This window comes from Myotis myotis, unplaced genomic scaffold (genome assembly GCF_014108235.1).
Source record: "Myotis myotis isolate mMyoMyo1 unplaced genomic scaffold, mMyoMyo1.p scaffold_m19_p_2, whole genome shotgun sequence".
NCBI classification, from domain to species: Eukaryota; Metazoa; Chordata; class Mammalia; order Chiroptera; family Vespertilionidae; genus Myotis; species Myotis myotis.
The window spans coordinates 49,029,237-49,055,385 of NW_023416324.1; positions in this window are offsets into that span (position 1 = coordinate 49,029,237).

Here is a 26,149-nt window from a genome sequence, read left to right on the forward strand (position 1 = left end):
GTGAGATATGTGAGTAGAATTATAGCAATCCTCCTTTCTTCAACAATGTTTTAGTTAATTCTCCAGAGAAATGGTGAGTGTAGTGAGTAAAAGTATACAGTCTGGACTCAGTCTGCCTGCATTTGAATCCTGACACTGGTACTTAATTGTTATGCAATCTGGGATCTAGGACAACTTACATTTCTGAGACTCTGTCTCATGATTAGTAAAAGAGAGATAAAATAAAGACATATCTTGCCTCATTCAGAGTTGTTGAAATTATTAATAAGGTAAAACATTTACTACAAATGTGTGTGTTCATGCACACCCACTTTTATGAAATACCAGTTTACAAAGCAGGAAACCTCACAGTCATTCTAGGCTCCTCCCTCCATTTCATCCTTCACAAATAATTGATCACAAAATTTGGCCAACTATACCTTTTCAATACCTTTCAAATCATTTCCCACCCTAGTTTAAACCCTCAGCACCAGTATCTCCTACTTGGACTATGGCAATCACATCTTAACTCATTTGTATTATTGTTGTTATGTCACCACCCCTCTTCCTCATTTATTACCTACATTGCAGCCAGTGATCTTACTCTATGGAAAATGCGATCAGTCTAACTCTAATTTTAAAACCTTCATTGTTTCCCAAATACATATAAAGTTTAATCTCCATAGTTTAGTACAGGGGTGGGGAAACTTTTTTCTGCCAAGGGCCATTTGAATATTTATAACATTATTTGAGGGCCATACAAAATTATCAACTTAAAAATTAGCCCAGCCGAGACCGGTTTGGCTCAGTGGATAGAGCGTCGGCCTGCGGACTGAAAGGTCCCGGGTTCGATTCCGGTCGGGGGCATGTACCTGGGTTGCGGGCATATCCCCAGTGGGGGATGTGCAGGAGGCAGCTGGTCGATGTTTCTCTCTCATCGATGTTTCTGACTCTATCTCTCTCCCTTCCTCTCTGTAAAAAATCAATAAAATATATTAAAAAAAAAAATTAGCCTGCTATATTTGGTCAAACATTTAATTAACTCACCCCTAATGCAGGGCCAGACCAAATGATTTCTTGGGCCTTATATGGCCCCTGGGCCAGACATTCCCCACCCCTGATTTAGTAGATAAGAACCTCATCTTCCAAATTGGCCAACCTCTACATTAATGAATATCAAACTTCCAAGCATATCAGAGTCACCTAGGATGTTTGTCAAAAATGTAGATATTTAGAGCCTACTCCACGAATAGTATCATAGAGTAAATCTCAATTATGGACTAAACATCTGAATTTTTAACAGTCAATTTAAGAAATATTGCTGAGATCATCTTCTGAGAAATACCTTGCTCTACAGTTCTTATAGCTAACCATTTTTCACTACCTCTACTCTCTCTCCATCCTATATAAATGGTGGGTCTTCAAATATGACAAGCTTTATATGCCTTTTTCCCTCTACACCTGCTTTTTCTATTTCCTGGAAAGGCCTTCTGCACTTTCTGCCTGGCTAATTTCCATCTATCTTTCAGCATTTCATTCAAATGGCACTCTTGTGTGAGATTCCAGAGACCTTTCAAGGAACAGTTAGTTATATCTTCGCTTGTATTTTAGTAAGATCCTCTACTAAGCTCTACTTGTAGCCTTGGATTATAAGTGAATTTTAAGTATTAGACCTCACTACTAGCCTAATAAAGGCATGGCAAGCGAGAAGAGCATCCCACTCATTCCTGTGTTAGCATCACCCAGGACCTGACACATGTCTAGTGATCAGTAAGTAATCATTTGTGGAAAGAAGAAATTAATAAGTGTTAGAAAGTCACTTATTTGGGATTACGTATTTAAGGATTTAGGTCATCTGTACAGGGATAAATACTTCCTCCACAAGTCTTCTGCTCTTATCTGAACTGCTTTCATTAGATATTATCTCAATTGTTCAAAAGGCCAAGAGGTAAATATTATTAACTTTATATTAGAAAGTCTAGACAAAATGAAAACTGTTTTCTGTTTGATTGTTTGAGTTCAATGAAGCAGAAACTGCAAGGCACTCCAGAGACAGAAGGTGGAAAGGGGGTGCACTTTTCTTTTATTCCCTATTAAATTCAGTGTCTACTAACTCAGCTATCACTGAACTGTGGGTAACTTTGCCTGAATGTGGAATTTTGTAACTACCCCGAACAGTTCCTGGGTGCTGCAGCTGGGGCAGTTCACTTGGCCATGGGAGTGCATGATCCACAGGTTCACCTAGGATTTGTAGCCAAGCTTTGTCTGCACAAAGCAGTGACTGTTCAAAGAGGGGCTGGTTCCTTTCCAACATTTTACTATTTCACTTTTAGGCATTATTAAGGACTGACCTTGTTGACTTGACCTGGGGCCTGTGTTTCCTGAAAACAATACTGGTTAAAAATCCCCCCACCCTTTGTATTTCAAGAAATGGTTTTCTGCAAAGAACCAGTCTTCTTCCTGTGACTCAGATAAGGCTCCCAGATGACCTTCTGTTTATCTGTAACAAGCCAGACACACCCTCCAAATTCCAATGTGTGTCGCACAAATGGTTAGCTAACCTGTTTGTCCCTACTGACAAATCTGGACAAAATACCCACTAATTGACCAACCTAGAACTAGGTTTCTCTTCTTTCCTGAGGCCCCTGAAGTTGGCTCACCATTGAGCTTAAGTAAGTATTGGGAGCTTAAGCAGAGATTGGAACATGGAAGAACACCCATTTAACAGCTCCTCCCAAGATTCATCTGGTTGCAAGAAAAATATTTCCTGTTCAAATGTCCAGTCATGCCCACCTGTCCATCCTTCCCCCATATACCAAAACATAATGATAATAAAGAGATGGGTAAGTCATGATTTTCTTCTATTCCACGTGCACTGCTCTCCTATAATAATGTCTTTTTCAGAATCATCAGAGACTTAGTGTTGACAATTTATTAAGTGCAGGGTGATGAAGGGAGTCATGAAAAAAGTACCTATCATTTGATGAGTAGGGTTACTACATATGGTCCCAGAAATGTGCTAGTATTTTACTTTAACAAAATTGGAGGAAACTAAAGTTAAAAGGTAATTACTTAAATAATTACAAATAATTAGTAGGTAAGAACCTCATCTTCCAATGGCCAACCTTATCTTCCAAATTGGCCAACTGGTTCCTATAACTAGATCTCAATCATGATGCATTGTTACAATCATTAGATTAGGTAACAATGCATCATGTTTGAGATCTAGTTATAGGAACCGTCAATACACAAGAAGAGATCACCATTTATCAGAACGTTCTTATTTTTAATAGATGAGGTACAAGGTATTATTAGCCACTTTAATTTCTGGGAATAGTCTCCTAGGTCTTGCAGAGAGAAAAGTGTAAAAATCACAAAGGAGAATTTTCTAATAAAAATGTTATATTGCCTTTTTAAAAATTGTTTTACTTACTTTCAACTGGGCCCTGACATGTAGGTGAGAGCACTGAGGGATTTTGTGTGAAGGGGAGAATCTTGGGCAGCTCTGTTTAACATGATTGATGATTTTTTTTTTCACTTGCATAATTCTCGTTAAAAGAACTTTCTTTCCAGGGTATTTTTAAATTGAGGTATCACTGTACAAGGCAGCATGCAATACATTCATTTTGAAAATTTCATTTTAAAAAATGGCATTGTTCTTTGTCTTGAATATAATGCTGTAATGTTTAGGTTCTGTAAGTGCACAACTTGAATGTTTAATTATGTTCCAATTCTAGGCATATTATGGAAATCATTATTTTTGGCTTGTGTATTCTAATTATATTCCTAAGATTTATAGATGTGATTAGAAACACATGGATATCCAATGTAACACAATGACTTTTTGAAAGTGATATTTACAGCTGGTAATATGTGTGCTTCATCATTCTCCATCTGAGCTATCATTGTCTTAAAGAACAGATGTAGCTACACTTGTAACAATAAGGATAGAGTATACAATAAGAATTTTAAAATAAAACCGGAAAATAAAATTTTTAAAATTCCAATATTACAACAGTGGGGTAACTTATAAAAAATACGAATATCAATGGAAAAAAATAGAAAACTATCAACGATTAAAGTTTAACTATAAAAAAAGAATAGTGGTACCAGGGATAGGGGTAGGATACTGAAAAGCCATAGTTGACATGTATAATTTCTAATGCAATGTTTTACCAAGCACTTCTTAACCAAAATAGAATATCCCGTTACTTTCACACAACTATTAGTATTAGAATAGATCTTAATTTATGTTAACAGGGATTCACATTTGTTGGATAGAACTACTGTTTTTGCTTTATTATGCTAATTTTATTTTGAATCTGTTTCTTTTCATTACATTATCCACTTATGAAGAAAATAGATTAGTTTTCTTTGAAATACAAGGATCCCTATGGATTTCCTGGGAGCAAATGTGCTGACATCAAATTTTACCATGTCCAATATATATGCTATTCCTCTTCACAGAATCTCTGTGAGCTTTAATTCTTCTATCCCCTCTTAGACTCTTGTTTTGAAGTACAGTTATGGCCATGGAAGAAACAACAGCATGTTTCAAAACATACTTCATATCTTGCAGGACAACACCCTAATTTCACAAGGATTTGCTCCCTCCCATATGGAACCTTAGCTGATTAGTTAGTGTGGCCATTTCTACATCTTATAAAGCCAGCTGCAACAGGATAAGGGAGAAGCAATGAATTTCATAGTTTTAATATATTATTATATTTATTTTGCTGTAAAGTTAGTTAGTTGGTCAGGGGCAATGTTTTGTGGCACATTATGACCCTAAATGAGGCGTTCTATGGGTTCACATGTGGAAGCATCACAAGTATTGATACATATCAAGAATAAGGGTCCTTAGGTAACAGTATGGTGGTTACCACAGGGGAAGGAAGGATGGAGGAGGATAAAGAGGATAAAGGGTGTCCAATATGGTGATGGAAGGAGACTAGATTTTGGGTGGTAAGCACACAATGCAATATGCAGATGATGTACTGTAGAATTGTACACTTAAAACCCATACAATGTCATTAACCAATGCCACCACAGTAAATTTAACTTAAAAAGTATCTGACCCATTAAGGGAAACCACTATCCTCTCCATGAAGGAAGGCATCCAGTGTAATCAATCTGCTACTGAACAGCTGGCTTGATCTCCACCCAAAATGGTGTGTTCTCAGCTCAACATTGTTCTCATTTGTTGGCAGGCGGGGAACACTGCATGGGCAGTAGCCATACCAGCCTTGACGGCTGCACATGTGCAAGCCTTCAGCCCTGATGCCAAATCCACTTTTCCATAAAGCAAGCACCATATATTAGTTTTCTAGGACTACTGTAATATCACAAATTGGGTGGCTTAAAATTTTTCTCCCACAGTACTGGAGGCCAGAGGTCTGAAATCAGGTTATTGGCAGGGTTGATTCCTACAGGAGGCCTTAAGACAATATTTGTTCTATGCCTCTCCTACTTCGGAAAGCTGCAAGCAACCCTTGGTATTCCTTGGCAAAAACTCTAATCTCTGCCTCTATCTTCTTATGGCCTTCTTCCCAGTGTGTCTCTGTATCTCAGATCTTCCTCTTCTTTCTCTAATAAGAATATCAGTCATTGGATTTAGGGGTCACCCTAAATCAGGATGATCCTATCTGCAGATACTAATTATATCTGCAAATATCCTATTTCCAAATAAGGTCACATTTAGAGAGATCAGAGGCTAGGAAATGTATGTATATTTTTTCAGGTCACAATTGAACCCACTATACAGCAGGTTGAAGAAAGAGGTTGATTGAACTCAACTGATCACAATAAAGATTTGTCTTATTCAGACCCCAAGTGACCCTCTGGTTCCTTTGCCTGCCTCCAAGAAGCCAAACACATGACATAGGTGCTGATGAAAGGAAAGTGATTTATTTAGGTGCCAACAACCTGAGAAGATGGCAGGCTCATGCCTTAACAACCATCTTAACATCTCAGGAAAGGCAAAGGCTTGCATAGGGAGATCATGGGAAGAAGCAAACTATGAAATTCTGGTGACATGCAGTTTTACATTCCAGCTTTCAGGTGGTTTCAATGTTCTCTTTTGTATGTGTCAGCATCTGTCATTATTTTTCTCTCTGGGGGTTTTATTGATGATATCTGGCAACAGGATGTTGCAGGCCTGGCCAGCCATTGGCATCTGCTACACTCTTGTGGTCAAGGCCAGGGAAAAGAGGAACTAGAACTACTGCTGTCTGTAACATGTTTAAATATGAAACTGTTAATATTTTAAACTGTAACTTTTATTAGTATATTCTTATTTTTAATTATTGATTAGTTAATTAATTAAATGTGAGAGTTCTTTTTTTATTATACCCTACTAGTGGCCCAATACACAAAATTTGTGCATGGGGGTGGGGGCATGTCCCTCAGCCTGGTCTGCACCCTCTCCAATCTGGGACCCCTTGGTGGATGTCTGACAGCTGACAGTCAGACATCCTTCTCACAATCCAGGACCGCTGGCTCCTAATTGCTTTCCTGCCTGCCACCCTGATCACCCCCTAACCACTCCCCTGTCGGCCTAATTGACGCCTAACTGCTCCCCTGCTAGCCTGATTGCCCCCAACTGCCCTCCCCTGCTGGCCTGATCACCCCCAAGGCTTTTATTAGTATAGGTACCATGTTACATTATCTCCCTAACTATTGAGGTATTCCTCTGCTCTGAATGCCCTTTGTTAGTTATTCCCATGAAGCAAAAATACCATCCCAATATGTACCTGTCCTGAGATGTCCATCCCCATATCTCATCAGTACATCCTTTTGTTAACAAGTTGCCAAACTTTTTTCTCTCCAAATTCTGACCATCTGGCCAAAACTGTTAGCTATGCTCCATGAATCAGTGTAGATGCATTCAGTGTAGATCTATCATTTCTTTATTAAATTGTCAGTTAAAAATGCTGCTTGACTTTTGCTATTTGTGAGACTCTACTACCCTTCTTTCTTTCAGGACTTTGTGTGTAATGTTGCAACAATTCTTTTCTGGCTAGTCCCTTTATATTGTGCAGAATGATTAGTAAGCCCAGGCCTAACAATGCCCATAACACCTTAAATATTTACTATTTAGCCCAGGGGTGGGCAAACTTTTTGACTCGAGGGCCACAATGGGTTCTTAAATTGGACCGGAGGGCCGGAACAAAAGCATGGATGGAGTGTTTGTGTGAACTAATATAAATTCAAAGTAAACATCATTACATAAAAGGGTACGGTCTTTTTTTTTTTTAGTTTTATTCATTTCAAAAGGGCCGGATCCAGCCCGAGGGCCGTAGTTTGCCCACGGCTGATTTAGCCCTTTACAAAAAAAGTTTGCCAACTTTTGTCCTATGAGATCATTGAAATAGTTGAAGGAAGGTAAACAATATAGTCACCATAATGGTCATGCAATTTACTTGTGCCTTTAATACCTGTCCAAGCCCAATTTTGTATTATTTTCTTCCATTTGGTGGTGATGTATTGCTGTACTCACTGGGTTGATGGATCATATAAGCCCAGTTCTTGTCACTTGGTATCCATGGTCTTGGATTCAGCAAGTGAGGACTTGACTTTCTTGAATACCTTGTAATTCATCCCATCTAGGCTTGTGTCAATAGAATCTCTATCTATCATATATACTTTCAGCATCATCTGATCTATTGGATCACATGCACCAAGTAAAGGAAGGCTTACATTGTCTGCTGGATCCATTGTAAATTCTTCTCTTACTCTAGGCTTCTCTCAATACTGTTAAGCTTATTGATTATTTAGTAATTGAGTCAGAAAAGCACCTTTAAATATAGTTATACTAGTGGCCCATGGCACGGATTTGTGCACATTGAAATAAAATTAATTAGAAGAAATATTTTAATACTGCTATTTGCCCTTTCTCTATAATAGAAATGTCAGGTTGTGCTAATAGTCGACAGACATATACTGTGGATGACGCCCCTTTCTTTCAGCTTCAGAATGTCAACAAAAACAACCAAATTCACGATCAACAATAACAGATCAAAACAAGCGTGCAATTAGTGCCAGCGAAAGCTTTATGTGTATTGCACATGCATGAGTCAACATTTATTTTTAAATTGCCAGTCCATGTCATATGTACCAGCCAGTCTGTCAGTCGGATGATCAGATGGATGTACAGTCAAAAAAAAAAGTCACTTAGTCTTTTATATATATAGATGTTTCCAATATCCAAATAAGTCTGTCCACCAAGCACTGTGTTTCTTTCTTAGTAATAGGTTATATAAAGAATGAAATAGATTTTTATTTGTTTATGTCCCTTGGTTTTCATAAAGGTATTTTCCACACTGTGATTTTTATGATTACCAAGTCATTTAGAATGCTTCTTACTTCGATGTCCAAAGAGCATGATGTCATCAATGTAGTAGACCAGCATGATATTTCTGTAAAGGCAAAATGACCAATATTCCTGTAATCTAGATCATGACAAGAAAGCCACAGAGCTAATATAGCCCTGAGATAACATAATAAAGGCTTACAATTGTGATTGTGAGATGAAACCAAGCTACTTACCATGGTCCTTACTAAATAGTAAAGTTTTTTTTAGTTCAATAATTCTGTACCAAATGCCAGAGGTTAGTCTGGAATGCAAGCTGACAATAGAGTAACCACCTAGTAGGTTTATGATAATGCACATTCTCAAGGACCCATTGGTCTTTTCACAAGTCAACATTCTGTATTCAAATATGAGTTATCTAAATGTTTATCTAACAACTATTGCTTTAAGTCAGCAGTTCTCAACCTGTGGGTCACGACCCCTTTGGGGGTCAAACCACCCTTTCACAGGGGTCGCCTAAGACCATCGGAAAGCACATATATAATTACATATTGTTTTTGTGATTAATCACTATGCTTTAATTATATTCAATTTGTAACAATGAAAATACATCCTGTATATCAGATATTTACATTATGATTCATAACAGTAGCAAAATTACAGTTATGAAGTAGCAACAAAAATAATTTTATGGTTGGGGGTCACCACAACATGAGGAACTGTATTAAAGGGTCACGGCATTAGGAAGGTTGAGAACCACTGCTTTAAGTGCTTTAAATTATCCTATCTAATAAAGAGGGAATATGCTAATTGACTGCCCCCGCCCTCAAAGATGGAAGCCCCCCAGCCAATAAGGAGGGATTTTCTAATTGACTGCCCTGCCCTTAAAGATGGTGGTGCCCACAGCCACAAGATGGTGGCGTCCAGTCCCCTCAGCCCCCCAGCCACCCAAGGCACAGGCAAGAGTTGGATGGCAGCCGCATGGAGGTCAGGTAACCAGGGCTGGCCGAGTATTGCGCTGCCGGCAGTGGCAGCAGCAGAGGTGTGACAGGGCATTGCCTTCCCCTGATCACTGGGTCGCACCCTGCTCCTGAGGGCTCCTGGACTGTGAGAGGGGGCAGGCCGAGCTGAGGAACCCCCTCTAGTGCATGAATTTTCATGCACCAGGCCTCTAGTTTAATTATAATATTAAACATTAATTTAAAATATTAATTAATATTAATTATTTTATGTACTTCACAAAATAGGTGTTATTATTGCCTCCATTTTATAGGTGAGAATTGAGGTAAACAACTTGTTCAAGGGCATGGAGTTAATAAAGATTTGAGCTGGGATTATCAATCCAAGCAGTCTAACTCCAGAGCCCATGTTCTTAAGTAAGATGCTTCACTGCCTATGAAGTTAAAATTTTATACTTCTCTAATACACTTTATATTTTATAAATCAATTTCATAGTATGGATTTTTAACTGTTCTCCAGTCTCTTCTCTATCTTACCTTTGCTGAACCTCCCTAATATATGTGAGTATACACATGTCCACACATGCTTACACACACACACACACACACACACACACACACACATCAGACTTCAGAAATATAGAGCTGCTGGTATTTGTCATAAAACAACCCATTGCTTTCTACTTACTTTCTTTTATTTTAACATATTTTTATTGATTTCTGAGAGGAAGGGAGAGGGAGGAGAGAGAGAAACATCAATGATGAGAGAGCATCATTGATCAGTTGTCTTCTGCAAGCCCATTACTGGGGATCGAGCCCACAACCTGTAACCTGGGCATGTGCCCTTGACCATAATCAAACCTGGGACCATTCAGTCTGCAGGCCAATGCTCTATCCACTGAGCCCAAACCGACTAGGGTTCTACTTACTCTCTTCTGCATATGCTTCCTTCTCAGTAGTATGCCTTACCTCACCTTACCAGCCCGAAGAGGACTTTTATCTTTAAACTTCACCTCCCCCACCAAACACACACACACAATTCCCAATAGAATTTTTAGCTTTTATATAATCAGTGAAGTCTGTGACAATTACAGAGACTTCTATTTTTGCAATTATCATATACTAGAGGCCCGGTGCATGAAATTTGTGCACGGGTGTGGTCTCTAGCCCTGTCCAGTGATCAGGGTCAATCTGGGCCTTCCGGCTGCTGGCCGAGTCCTTCCTTCTAGCTGCCGGCCAGGGCCTTCCTGTCGCCTGCCAGCTGCTGGCCGGAGCCTGCCAGACAGAGGGAGGGACCAGGGGAGGTTGGCAGGCTGCAGGAGGTTGGCTGTGGGAGCGCACTGACCACCAGGGGGAGGCTACTGCATTGAGCGTCTGCCCCCTGGTGGGCAGTGCACATCATAGCGACCGGTCATTCTGGCATTCCAGTCACTTAGGCTTTTCTTTTATATATATAGATATGTCTGCCTCCATTATTGCACAGTAAGCACAATAAAGACAGACTTCAGGCCTCATTTATCTTTACATCCCCCGTGCCTAGCACAGTTCCTGATGCATGGTATATTAAAAATACTTATCATATTTAATTAAAACTCATTTTGCTATTCCTTTCCTTTAATTTTTTTTTTTCAAAAATTCTCTGGTGCCTACTAAAAAAATAAAGTCTAAAATCCCTCAGTATTATAGCAAGCTCTTCTTAATCTTTGCCCCCAATTTACTTTTGCAGCTTCAGTTCTTAAACACACACCACTTTCAGCTCCAGCAAAAGTAAACTAGGACTGCTTGAAGGTTCCAGGATAAAATTTCTTCTTGTTTGTCTTTAATTGAGATATAATTGACATTATAGCATTGATAAGTTTGAGGTGAACAAAGTGTTGTTTGATATTTATATATTGCAATATAATTGCCACCAAAGAATTAGCTAATACCTCTGTTAAGTCATATAACTGTCATTTTATTTTGTAATGAAAAAATTTAAATGTAGTTTCTTTCATGGAAGCTATATTATAGTATTGTTGACTATAATCACCATGCTAATGGATGGCCAATGCTATTCATTTTCAAGTTGCAATCTGTACCCTTCTTCATCTCCTCAATTACCCACCCCAGTCTCACATAACCACCATTCTATTCTTCGTTTCTATGGGTTGTGATTTTTAAAAAAATATGTATATTTATTGATTTCAGAAAGGAAGGAAGAGGGAGAGAGAGATAGAAACATCAATGATGAGAGAGAATCATTGATCAGCTGCCTCCTACATGCCCCACACTGGGGATCAAGCCTGCAACCCAGGCATGTGTCCTGACTGGGAATTGATCCATGACCTCATGGTTCAGAGATTGACATTCAACCACTGAGCCACACCAGCCAGGCTGTGCTTTTTTACATATTTACATGTAAGTGATATGCCACAATAATTGGGCCAAAACTCATATCCTGTTGTTTCTTGCTTTTGTGCTTTGCTCACATTGTATTCTTCATCTAGCATTCACTTAATCCTATTTTCACTGCTCTTTGAAATTCTGCTGAGCTTTCAATGCCATCCCTCATTAAACCAACTCCTATTTCTAAGTCAGATCAAATTTACCTCTTTTTTTTGTTGTCTGTGAGACCACTCACTATACTTATGTATAGCCACAGTTTATTTTATACAAAGCATCATTATCTCCATGGAGGAAGGCTCCTATTTACCTCTGCATTTCCCATCCCAGCTTTCCCCTAACAATTACTCAGCATTAGCTACTGCACTGACAATAAGATGCTATTCTTGTCCACATGCTTACTCATTGTTAATTAATCATAAACACATGAATGTTATGACTCAATCATAAGGTATAATCAATAGCAAAATAAATGTATTTTGCCAGTCACATTCCAGTATGTCAGGAACTATATTACCTGTTGATCTAGTACTGTAGGTTTTCTTATCCCTATTTTAGAAATAAGGAAACTGAGGTTCAGGAAATATAAGAGACAAAGCTAAGATCACACATCTAGTAAGTAAAAGAGCCTAGACTTAAATCCTTGTCAGCCTGTCTTTGGCACCTGTGTTCATAATAAACTATATTCCCTGCTTACCATATACAAATGCACTACCCCAACCACTTTACATATGTTATCTATTTGGTCCTCTGAACAACTCTGTGAGGTATGTATTATATTCTCTATTTTACAAATGAGGAAACCAATGTTTCTATATGAAGTCATTTCTGAAAATTCACATAGTCAATAAGTGATGGAATTGAAATTTGAACCAAGACCGTCTGATGCCAATCTTATCTTAAATCATAAACTGTCTTCTGCATAGGTCTTTCTGCTTTACATTTCTCTCTTTCAGGCTATGGATTATTTGGAGTATGTAAGAGAAGCAGTAGCAGAGTCACAAGTTATTTAAAATGCTTTCTTCTGGCAAGTAAAGGACCTGAAATGCCATAAGTCACAAGGCATAATCTATTTCAACAATGTCTTATCTTCTCTGAGCCCCAGGGTAGAAAAGAGACCCTAAACTTATATCTAATTGATTTATTAGTCATCTAGTTCTCTTTTTAGGAGTTATTTTTGAAAGGATTATTGATTCACATGTGTGCTGATTTTTAATTAGTTTCTCTTTTCTGGCAATAGTATTTATAGTTAAATTAACCAACAGGCAGGTAAATAACTCATGGCGGGTACATATGCAAATTGTCAAGTAGTATCTGACAGTCTTGGTTTTCACAGAAACTCTGTGTTCAGTGGTTTGTTAAGACAAGCTAACATTTTTAATGGGCAGAAGCCCACGCTGTTAGGCAACAAGCAGTTAGGTAAACCCACCCTGGGATGGGAGAAAAGCAGGGCAGAAACCCCAGAATGATGTAGCCCTGAAGTAGGTGGCCAGCCCTTACCACGCTGCATCTACCTCTTAGAAGATGCCCCATGGAAAAGACAGCTGCATATTGGCTTCCTAACTTATTTTACTACTAAAGTTGTGTTTTATGATAAAAATAATAGTAACAATAATACACTCGTGGCCTTTTACAGTTAATAACTTTAAAGTCTTTTTCTTATAACTATGTTTTCCAAAGCATATGGATATATACCAGGAAGATATGTAAGTATGGGAGGGGTTGGAAAAGCTTCCTAGATCAATTTTCTTTTCTTTTAGGCAAGGTAAAACATTATTGCATATTAAGTCAAATGTAGGGTGTATTGTGGAGTAGACTGTCAAGTAAGCATGAAATTTTAAAATAAAAGACCATGTTTCAAAGAAATATTATTCTTGCTTCAGCTAATTTGTGCAGCTGATCTAGAACCTCAGGGGTTTTGCTTTTATAATCTTCTACCTTTGAGGATACTCAGGGAGAAAATTTGAGATGCATTGATGGATATTATTTCAGTTCAAGTTTATGAATTAGATAAGCATTTTTATTAATTTTACTAAATGGATTAGGGTGATTTTTATGGTTGTAGAGTAAGTATTTTAAGGTTTTCTAGCCACATTTTCTATGTCCTTTCTTTCCCACTATCCACCTGTAAAACCACTCAAAATTCTAGGTAACTTCTTGGACCATATGGAAAATGAATAGGTTCTCTAAGAAGATGAAAGCAACCCACCATACTTCACCTTTGTGCTGCCTGTGGATGTTTTTCATTCACTGACTCTTTCCTAATTAATATGCTCTCACCTCTTAGATTACCCTTCTTGTCATGACTCAGTGAACGCTTTGGGATGGTGCTTATGACCAATTGACAATTCAGATAACCAAGGGCACACTCTTTCAGAGCTCTGTCCATCAGAGTCAAGAGCTATAATTCTGTCATGTTTCCCGGTCTCTTTCATAACTCAGTTGAAGTAATTACACCCCAAAGGGGAAATCAGTCATTCTAGCCTAAATGTTTTATCACACCTCTCATTTGTATCTTCTCTATCAACAGACCTTCATCAGGAAGCTGTTTGTGATATAAAATTGCATTTGAAAACAGTATCATGGAGTGATTTAGAGCTTCTGAAGTCCGAAGACCTGGGTTTTAAACCCAGCTCTACCACGAACAAGGAAGTTGTTTAACTTTTCTAGAATCAATTTCCCATTAGCATAACTAATACAATATCCTCATGAAAATATTATAAGAATTAAATGAACTACTGACTTCATAGCACACTGTCCATAATTTAGAATAAGAGATCATCAAATAATAGTCACATTTATTATTGTTCATATTATTGTTGTTAAAATATTTTTAATTAAATGTAATATGAAAACTTGAAAAATCATTGGTATATAGCATGATAAAGTGAATGAATGTAGACAGCACTCAAGTCTTGGATATCAGTACCCCCCAAATCCTTGCTCATACCTCCATTCAGTCATTAACAATCTGAACAAAACAGTATTTTTGCTGCCCCATCCATCCATAAGTTTTTGTCTCTTTCTGTAACTTACATGAATAGAATAACATTAAATGCATTCTTCTGTATCTGGCTTGCTTTTCTCAATCTTACATTTGCAATTTCTTTGTGTTGCTGTCTGAAGCACAATTTGTTCATTCTTATTTCTGGTTTATAATGATATAAAATGTTTTTATTCATTCTTTTGTTGATATTCATTCCACTGTTAAATGTTTTTTAACATTTATTTCTAGTTTGAGACTATTTTAATAATGCTATGAACATTCTTGTATATGTCTTTATTTCTCATTTTTGTTAGATTTACCCCTAAACTAGAATCACAGAATCACAAGATGCATTGTATTTTCAGTTTTAGTAGATACAGCAAAATAGTTTTCCAAGGGGTTTTTATTACTTACAATTTCTCTAGCAACGCATGAGAGTTACAGTGGCTCCCATCTGCACTAACAGTGGATAATGTGAATTTGTAAACCCTTGTAAGTGGAATGGCATCTGGTTGAGGGTGTAATTTGTACTTTCCTGATGATTAATGACATTAAATGCTTTTTAATATGCTTATATTTAATAGCCTGATATATGATATAGTCCCTTTGTTCAAGATTTGTGCTAATATTTCTATTGTACCACCCATCCCTTTTTTATGGCTTAATACAAGTTTTATATATGTTTTTAGATATAAGTCCTTTGTAAAGCATCTATATATCAGATATTGTGATCTAGTGTGTGATAGGGGTTTTTGCTCTATTAATAGAATTTTAGATGATTTTTTTATTTTGATGAAGTTCAATTTCAATCTTTCCCTTTATAATGAATGCTTTTGGTTTCCTATTTTAAAAAAAAAATATTTACCTATCTCAAGGCCACAAAATCTTATCTTATGTTATCTTCTAGAAGGTTTATTGTTTTAAATTTGATGTTTTGGTCTACAAACCATCTATAAGCTATATCTGTATGTGTGAGTTAAATGTTAAGGGGCATGTTTTTTTTTTTCTATAATTACACCAGTCAACACAGCATCAGTTATTTATTTTCTTAATATGTTTTTATTGATTTCAGGGAGGGAAAGAGAGGGAGAGAGAAAGAGTGAAACATCAATGATGAGAGAGAATCATTGATCATCTGCCTCCTGCATGCCCATACTTGGGATCAAGCCCACAACCCAGGCATGTGCCCTGACCCGGAATTGAACTGTGAGCACCAGCCAGGCAACATCAGTTATCTAAAGGCCTTCTTTCCCAAGTGCATTCCTGGGTCACCTTTGTTGTAAAGTGACCATATAGATTTATTTTTTATTTCATCAACTTTTATTTATATTGTTATTATTTTCTTTTTCCATATTTTGGAGATCATCTGCTGTTCTTTTTTGTAGCTTTTTGAGACAGATGATTATAATCACTAATATTTAGCACTTTTATTTTCTAACATATGGATTCATAGCAAAATGTACCTCTTTAGCTGCGCCCTGCATGTTTTGATAAGTAGCATTTCAATATAATTCATTCATAAAAAAAATATTTATTTTTAAATAACCCATGAGTTATTTACAAGTATATGGCTTAATTTCAAAGCATTTGGGTGTTTTCTATCTTCCTTTTTATTGTAATCTTCCCTTAGCCACAGTTTCACTTTCTGCAGTTTCAGTTACCTACATTTAAACAGGGTCCAAAAGTACTGATTGGAAAGTTTTAGAAATACAGAAATCATAAGTTGTAAATTGCCTGCCATTCTTACTATCATGATGAAATTTCGCACTCTCTTGCTCCTTCCCACTCCAGAGGCGAATCCCCCCTTTTTTAGTGTATCCACCCCGTATTCCCCTACTTTCCTGGTGACTTAGAAGCCCTCTTAGAATCACAATGCTTGTGTTCAGATAACACTTATATTACTTAATAATGGTCCCAAAGCACAGGTGTAGTGATGCTGGAAATTGAGTTACACCAAAGAGAAGCAGTAAAATGCTATCCTTCCTTTCTTTCTTTTTATTTAATTTATCATTATTATTGAAATTATTATAGACTAGAGGCTCAGTGCACAAAATTCATGCACGGGGGTAGAGGGAGGGGGTGTCCCTCAGCCAAGCCTGCACCCTGTTCAATCTGGGACCCCTTGGGAGATGTCCGACTGCCAATCCTGTGGGATTGGGCCTAAACCAGCAGTCAGACATCCCTCTCACAACTTGGGACTGCTAGCTCGCAACCGCTTGCCTGCTTGCCTGCCTGATTACCTCTAACGGCTTCTGCCTCCAGCCTGATCACCCCCTAACCACTCCCCTACCAGCCTGATCAATGTCTAACTGCCTCCATGCCGGCCCAATTGCCCCCAATTGCCCTCCCCTACAGGCCTGGTCCCCCCCAGCTGCCCTCCCCTGCTGGCCTATTGCCCACAACTGCCCTCGCCTGCCGGCCATCTTGTGGTGGCCATCTTGTGACCACATGGGGTGGCCATCTTGTGTGAGGATCAATTTGCATATTACCTCATTATTATATAGGATGTATTCTTTGTTTTTTTCCCATTGACCCCCCCCTTGACCCCGAACCCACCCCTCTGTCTTCCCCATACTATTGTCTGTGTCCAAGGGCTATGCATATCTATATATATAAAAAGCCAGGGACCGGAACACCGTAATGACCGGAGCAACTGATCACTATGATGCCCACTGTGGCCAGCGAACCAGCCCGATCAGGGGGGTGGGGCCAGCCGGCCAACCTCCTGCAGCTCCTCCCCCCAGTTGCCCCACCCCTGATCGGCCTCTCCCACCCCAATTAAGGACAGGGTGGCTGACCAACCCCCCCATAGCCCTGCCCCCCAGTTGGCCCTGCCCCTGATCGGCCTGCAGTCCCTCTCTCATGTTGGCCCTGCCTCTGATAGCCCCTCCTACCCCAATATGGAGCGGGACCAGCTGACCAACCTCCTGCGGCCCCTCCCCCCAGCCAGCTCTGCCCCCAATCACAACCCCCACTAAAATCAGGGGTAGGGCCAGCCAGCCAACCACCCATGGCTCCTCCCCCAGGCTACTGGCCCCTGATCAGCTCCCCCACCCCTTTCGGGGGCAGGGCCAGCTGGCACACTGCCCACAGCCACTCCCCATGGCTGGCCTCACCCTCAATCAGCCCCCAGCACCCCGATCGGCCCACAGCCCCTCCCCCCAGCCATATCCACCCCCGATCGCCCCCCCAAAACCAGTTGGGAGTGGGGCTGGCTGACCCACCACCCACAGTCCTTCCCCACAGCCGGCCCTGCCCCCAATCAGCCCCCCACCCCAATCAGGTGTGGGACCCATCAGCTAATCACCCACGGCTCCTCCCCCCAGCTGGCCCAACTCTGATCAGGCCCCGATTGGGGCCAGCTGTCTAGCCAACCTCCCACAGTCTCCTCCTCCTGACAGACCCGGCCCTGATCCGCCGGACCCCACCCATGCACCAATTCATATACTGGGCCTCTAGTATACATGTAAGTTCCCTGGTTAATCTCTTCTTACCCATCCACCCCTGCTTTCCCTCTGAAATTAGTCAGTCTGTTCCATGTTTCTATGTCCCTGGATCTATTTTGTTCATCAGTTGATTTCGTTCATTAGATTCCACATATGAGTGAGATCATTGATCTTTACATTAAATTTTATCTGATTGGCTTATTTCACTTAGTGTAATACTCTCCATACTCTCCAGGTGCAACCATGCTGTTGCAAATGGTAAGAATTCCTTCTTTTTTACAGCCACATATTATTCCATAGTATAAATGTACCACAGCTTTTTTATCCACTCATCTGCTGATGGGCACTTGGGCTGTTTCAAAATCTTATTGTAAATTGTACTACTAAGTGAAAAGGAAAAAACAACAACACACATTATATATAGAATTTGGATTTCTATCTATAATTCAGGCATTCACTGGGGGGTTTGGAATCTATCCCTAAAAGATAAAGAGGGACTACAGTATTAAGTACTGGCTTCAACCAAATTCTTTATGGTCAGCAAAGCCTCTGAATTATGATAAGACTTCTTAGGCACAATAAGTGTTCAATTTCAGTGAATGTTTCATGTATACTTGGCCATAAAATGTTTTCTGCATTTGTTGATGCTGTGAATTAGACCATTTTGGTATTCATGATATCTAAATCTTCTTTTCCTTACTGAATTCTGGTCTATTTTTTTTCTCTCAGTGACAGAGGTATGATAAAATCTCTAGCTATAATTATAGGTTTTCCTATTTCTTTTATAATCTGCCGGAATTTGCTATGAAGATTTTAGATCCATGTTATTAATTGCATTATAATAATTCCACAAATTATGTAATATGAAGTTTCTATTAGATTAACCCTTTTATTATTGTGAAAAGTCCCTTTTTCCCCTGATAATACTTTGTGGCTCCAAATCCAAGTGGTCTATTAGTATAGTTTACCTGGCTTTCTTTTAGTTACAGTTTTTAGAGTATATCTTTTTCATCATGTTACTTTTAATCTTAATCAGCCTTTATGTTTTTTATTCCAGTTTTTAAATCTACCTTTTTAATTGGGAATTTAGCTTATACCCATAATGTAAATACTAATTTATTGGGATTTTAATCTAACATATTATTTTTTGCTTTTTGTTTCATTTCTTCTTTTTCTGTTCCTTCTCTTATATTCTATTTGTTGTATCAAGCATGTTTCATTATTCTATTTGTTCCCATATTGTGCTTATTAGTCATACTGCCTCTTATTATCCTTCTAGTAGGTTCCTTAGAAATACCAACAAATATCCTTGACTTAGTACATTCTATCTGAAATTAGTACCCTTTCCATTTGGTAGATATGCTAAAGACCTTAGAGAACTAACTTACCTAACTCAATTTTTATGTTATTATTCACATGAATTGCAATTATATGTATTATTAAACCACAAAAGGCACATTGTCAGTGAACCAGCATCCAGTCACTGCTCTCAGTTCCAAATCCATCCTTCTTTGCCTGCTTTCTGATACTTAAGCTGCACCCTCTGAATATTTCTCTTTGCTCTCGGTAGCAATGCTAGAATTTGTGGGCGGAGGACCCTGTGGTGACAGTGGAAGGCAATGCCAACAGGAAGACACGTTCCTTCCAGGTAAAGGTCCTCCGCGTCTTTATTTAGCACGGGTGCCCTGCAGATGTCACAGGCAATTTCAGCTGCACCCTCAGGCCTTGCCCTCTTCACCCAGTGGCCGTTTCCATGAGCTTCTATTGTGTGGTTTCTTTTTTTTGTCTGACTCCATTTTTCCTTGCCTAATGGCTGTTTCAGTGAGTCTGCCATGGGCTGCTAGCATAGCAGCTCTAGAAGCTTTGTCAGGCAACTGTTTCCCACCCTAGAGAGCGATTTCCTTAAAACGGTGCCAGCCTGCCTATGCTTCCCAGCCATGGCAGGTCCTTTTCAAAGATTAGTTTGGGCTTGTGCCCTCCGGGACCCTTCTCTTTTACTGTGAGGCAGCACCCGCTAATGGTACCCAGGCCTCCTTTCAAAAAGTCTGCCTCTCAGCTTTGGGCTGAGGCAGGGGGAGAATAGTGAGGGACCGTCCTCAGTTCCTTTGTCTGTCATTCTCTCTCAGCCTAGGAGTAACAGCTGTTACTCTGTTTGTTTGCACATATTACTTATGGGCCCTCTGTAGTATTCTTTTACCCGTTTTAATAGTTAGCTATCTTTGACTGATGAACAAATCTTTCCATTAAATTTTTTCTGTCCTAAAAACTGGTTTGGTTCCTGTCTCCTGGCTAGATCCTGACTAATATACTCAGATTTCTAATAGTGTTTTCTATTATTTATCATCCCTGGTGCTCTTAAGTCCTTTCTGCATTTCTATGGTGCCATCTGAGGTCTTTTTCTCTCTGTCTGAAGAACATCCTGTAGTATTTTTTCAAGTGTGTGTCTGTAACAATAAATCATCCCAATATTTGTCTAAAACCACTTTATTTTGCATTTACTCACTAATGAATAATTTTGCTCTGTGTGGAATCTGAGATTGGCAGCTACTTCTTTTCAGCACTTTAATGATGTAATTTGTTGTCTGGTTTTATCATTCCTATTGATGAGTCAGCTGTCAGTCTCATTGATGTTCCTTTGAAAGCAATGTGCCTTATCTCTGGATACTCTGAAGGTTTGTAATTGATTTTAAGTAGTTCTACTATTATGTGCCTTGGAATGGTCTTCCTGCCCTTTCATAGGTTTGTAGAAATCCTTGAATCACACTGACTGATATCTTTAATTAGTCTTTAAAAATTCCCAACCACTGTATTTTTTCAAATATTACTTTTATCCCACTCCCTTTTTCTCTTCCACTATAGCTTCAATTACATGTATATTAAATGTTTCACAATGTCTCTTTCACTCTTTTTTTGTGTATTTTCCTCTTTTGTTTATTTTCTAATTTATTATTATTGTTCTCTTCAGCAAGTCTAATTGGTTATTATAACAAATCTATCAAGTTCTTTATTTCCATTTCCCACACAATTTTTTTTTTTTTTACACAGACCAGTTCTCTCTGGACATTTTATCTATTTCCATAAACATATCAATAATAATTATTTTATGTCCATGTCACATTACTCAAATGTCTGGATCATGTGTGGGTCTATTTCTATTGCAAACTTTCTTGATCACTCAGTCCTGATTCTTTAAATTTCTATTAATTATTGAGTAAATTTCAAAATTTTTATAAAGTAATTATAGTGACTACCTTATTTTGCTTTTTGTTGTTTTATTTTTGCATTACTTTCAAAATAAGGTCTAAATTCTTTATCGAAAGAAAAGTAAAGTTTACTCTGATATGTGGGAATTTGGGGGTATATGTTTCTCATATGATGTAATTCTAGAATTAAAGTAATAATTACAGCCACTATTTGTCATTATATATTTAATATTGGTTTTATTGATTTATTCTGACATCTAATACCTTTCTATGTAAGAGTACATAGGATACATTTTTTGAAAGGCTCTACTAAAGGAATCTCAAGTAAATATATTTATTAAGCATTTAGATAAATTTGTTTTTGTCTTTAGGAATTCATTACATAAATATATTGAACACATCATTATTTTTTAAATCTAATATTTGCTATTAAAATGGAGACAAATCTACCAAGCATTTGGAATTTTTATAGTCAATAACAACTCATAGCTAGATAATTAAAGGCTAGTTATATGTTCTCATCTCTTATTGTTTTAAAGTCAGAGAGTTATGTATTGAGAAACAGTTCTGGAGGAAGAAAATCTTTAAACAGCTATGTAACTGCACGACTATGGGGAAAGAGAGACAGAGACAAAATGGGAAGAAAAGAATATGTAACAAAAGGTAAAAGTTTCAATAAATTTCATATCCCACTCTTGTGGAAAAATTATATTTATATTGGTCATATCTAAATATTACAGAGCAGTTCAAGATGCTGAAGACAGAGTATTAAAGTAGAAGTGCTTGGGCCTGGTTGTTAGCAGCCAACACAGACAGACTTCAAATTTGATTCTAGAAAAAGGTGTTTTCTTCATAGATTCTAGTCCTATATCTACACCTCCTTGATTCACCTTAGGACCACTGCTGTATACTTTTACACCTACTCTCTCCTTTGGAGTTGCCCAAACTTCTCAATTTTTAAATATTGGACATTGATCCATATGGCCTTTACGTATTCAGGGGTCTCTGTGTTTTTAGTAGCAATACTGTTAATTACACAATTGCATAACTTATGTAAATAAAATGAATATTCTGCTTTTTTCTATGACCCACAAAATAAATAAGCAGATTTTTTACAAAACCCGATGCTATGTCTATTTAACCTGATCGGGTGTCAGGGTATTGATTCCTAATTATAGGACCTATAAAATATTGAACTTTGGTGAGAGAAAGGAGAGACATTCAGTAAGACTTATTAAATAAATCTTTGGTGTTGCTTATAGAAATTAAATATAAAGCATTGAGCGGCATGCAGTGAAGTTCTTGGATTTCAAGAGACATTTCAGGTATAAAAATTATCACACTACAATTAGGGATTTGGTTGATTTTTTAATTGAAATTATTTTGTAACAGGAAAATGGAAAATTGCAAACCCTTTATTTAAATACTTCTGTTCAGATCTTCATAAATTGTTTTCTGATTATTAATAAGCATACTAATTTTTTCTATAGTTGGTTAATTATCAAGTTTGTTGGATTTAAGATGTATATATTTTGAGGCATTGCAATGTTCCCCAAAACAAATTTTAATGGCATTGTCAGTGGACATTCTACTTGGAATTTCTTTGAAAAAGCTTGTGTTAGTTTTATTCCATCCAGACCTATTCTGTGCAAAGAACTGTGCCAGGCACAGGGGATGTAGAGATGAGTAATATAGATTTTCTGCCATTAAGAAATGAAATAAATTTGCAAGAATATGCACTGTATTAGTTTAAGTATGAATTTCAGCCTGGTTTTCTATCTTCCAGCTTCCTCAGGAAAAACTTTTCTAGCTATTTGATCAGATTTTGCCTCAAAATATAGTAACAAATTAAAGTGAATGTAAATACAAGCTATTTTATTTCTTATTTTTCATAAGGATGGGATTTTTGTCTAGTTGGAATAACAAAAAAATGATCTCTTCTTCAAAAATAAGAACATATGTCTTAGAGATAAAGTAACCAAGTATTTTCTAAATCTTTTCTTCAAAGCATTAGCTGTGTGAAATTTTGAGATTTTTTTCTATAAAAATATTTCCAATCAAAATGAGTTTGGCCCTAACCAGTTCGGCTCAGTGGATAGAGCCTAAACACTGAAGGACCCCAGGTTTGATTCTGGTCAAGGGCACATGCCCGGGTTGCAGGCTTGATCCCCAGTAGGGGGCGTGCAGGAGGCAGCAGATCCTTGATTCTCTCATCATTGATGTTTCTATCTCTCGCTCCCTCTCCTTTCCTCTCTGAAATAAATAAAAATATGTTTTAAAAAATTAGTTTGTAAAATAATTTTTCTTGTATCCCTCTGTGAAGAATCCCAACATATATAAAACATCAACTTTTTTGAGAAGTCCTGTGATTTAAAAATTCTATTTAAGTTTGTTTAGCCTAGCATTTCTCACTTAACAATACAGCCTCCCTTATGAAATATAAACAAAAAATTAATGCATTGTGGAAAAAACAGTGAAAAAGTAAGAGTTCACACAGCAAAGGAAACACCTAAATTTTTATTCTCAGACCAGAGGGCTTTCTATTAACCACACTTGTCTGGCCAAGTAATGATAAGAGAGGAAAGTTAACATTCTTACAGGAGATTGAGTCAATGGCCCATTAGAGCAATAGGCCAAAAGGTGGGATGTTGACCAGAATGCAGAAAAAAACTGTTATTAGAGAGGGAACCAAAGTTTCTGGACAGAGCCTGTACAGTAGTTAACAGAAAGGGCTTTGCATTCAGACTACTTGTGTTCAAATAAACTCATTATTTGCAGTGTGACCTTGGAACAGTTGCTTAACCCTAAGTGTCTCACTTTTCCTATCTGTAAAATGAAAATAAGGATAGAGACCATCATAATGAAGCAGAATTTTTGGACTGGAACCCAGATTCTTTGTCCACCAGAGTCGAGTAATGAATCCACGGACAGAAAGTGGTATAGCAAAGGTGGAGATTTATTGAAGAACAAGTACAGACTCCCACATGGAAGAGCCCCATAGAACTAACTCCCATGTCGGGAGGGGGAAGAGTCCCACTGAGTTGGTTTTCCCTATGGCTTATAAAGGCTACAGATCTTGGTGCCTTGATATCCTCTCTGATTGGTCACCATTCCCTTGGACTGGTTACTATAGTAACTCCTGGACTCAAAAGTTGAACCTCACAGGTCCCCTCCTTTCTTATTGTTTTCCTATTACCTTTGGGGTTTCCTCTTCTCCTTCTGGATGAAGGGCTTCCTTCCCTTTATTTTGTAAATATAGACCTTTTGCTGATCCCAGCTCCCTCATTCTATGGAAATGTACCTGTTGCAGTTTTTCAGCTTCCCTATTCTATGGAAATATACCTTCTGCTGCTCTGCAGTCCTGTGCTTCTTCCATGGTCCTCTTAATTTCTAAAATGTCATAAACCTGTCTTTTCCACCCCCCAAAATTCCTGTTTCAATAATCACATATTATGATCACTAAATTAGTTATGATTGTCAAAGCACTTAAAACATTGTATAGTACATAAGAAATAGCATCTAATTGTAGAAATAAATAGTCCTCACAGTTCTTTGTCTTTTTTTGGGTCCCTTGTTGTTGGATTGTCTTCTTCCAATTGAGAAATCAATTTTTCTTACAAATTCAAACTCACTGAGCTGATACTTATCAAAAAATCATGTTTGGGAAATTCACAAAATGAGTTTATGGAGTAAATAGAACAAAAGAAGAAGAGAAAATATTTATGTATGCTGGCCAAATCTTCAGCCATGTGCATATCCAATATCTTGGGGCATGCTCACTGGAGAAAACCAACTAATCTCATGTAATGAGAACAACAGATTATTTTCTATATTGGTCCCTGTTGCCTCCAAATGTTTGCTTGTGGACTTGCTTACACAATGTTAATAATACCAATATATTTACTGAGTGCTTGGCGTATCCCCTGTTTTCTTCTTAGGGATTTGTATATAAATTTTTCACTGAATTACTAAAAAAAATTCTACAAGTTGGTTATTGTTATCATCTCTATTTTATAGATAAGAAAATAATGAGAAATGTTGTCTTACTACTAAACCAATGTAGTTTAATTTTTTTTAATATTGCAAATAGTTTAAATTCATTCAATGTAGAAAGTAGCCCTTAAACATGAGTCTTTCTAAGATGGGGTTGGCATTTGGAGAAACTAATTCATAGTTTATAAATGGTGAATATGCACGGCTTATCATTTTATACATCAAGAGTAGTTTCTCTTTGATACTCCAAAACTCATGAAATTGCTGTTATTATTCTATGTTACAGAGGAGCAAATTGAAGTTCAATAAAGTTAATTTGCTGGTCCATGTTTATAATGAAAATGATTCCCTTATTTCTTTAAAAATGGTCTAGAAAATCTGAATATGAAATACACACACTTTCATCACTGAAGCTAAAAAAGAAGAAATGTTAGCAGTAATGGTAGATCCATAAGAATTATCAAAGAAAGAAAGGTCTCCAGTGCCGAGCTAGTAAAACAGATAATTCAGAATATCTTTAATGAGAATTATTTTTCTTACTGCTCGTTTTCCCTGTGCAAAAGCTGATTATGGATTCATTTATTTCATCAAGAACATAGCATGTGAAGGTTGCTTTAGTATGTACTAAATAGGTCCAAAAGTTAGGAAATGAGCATCTATATAATTCAGTATTTCCCATGAAGCTATATGCACACCTCTAAATTGAACATTGGCCTTTGAACCACTTTTGCATTTATTCGAATGGTCAGAGGGAAATTCAGAGTGATTTCTTTTTGTATCTACTTGTGTCTGGTTTTCTTGTCAAAATGACATGGAGTATCCTCCAAATAGCATAAATATGTATCTCTTAGCTATCTGCATATTTTGAAATCACTCCAAGACCTTCAGTT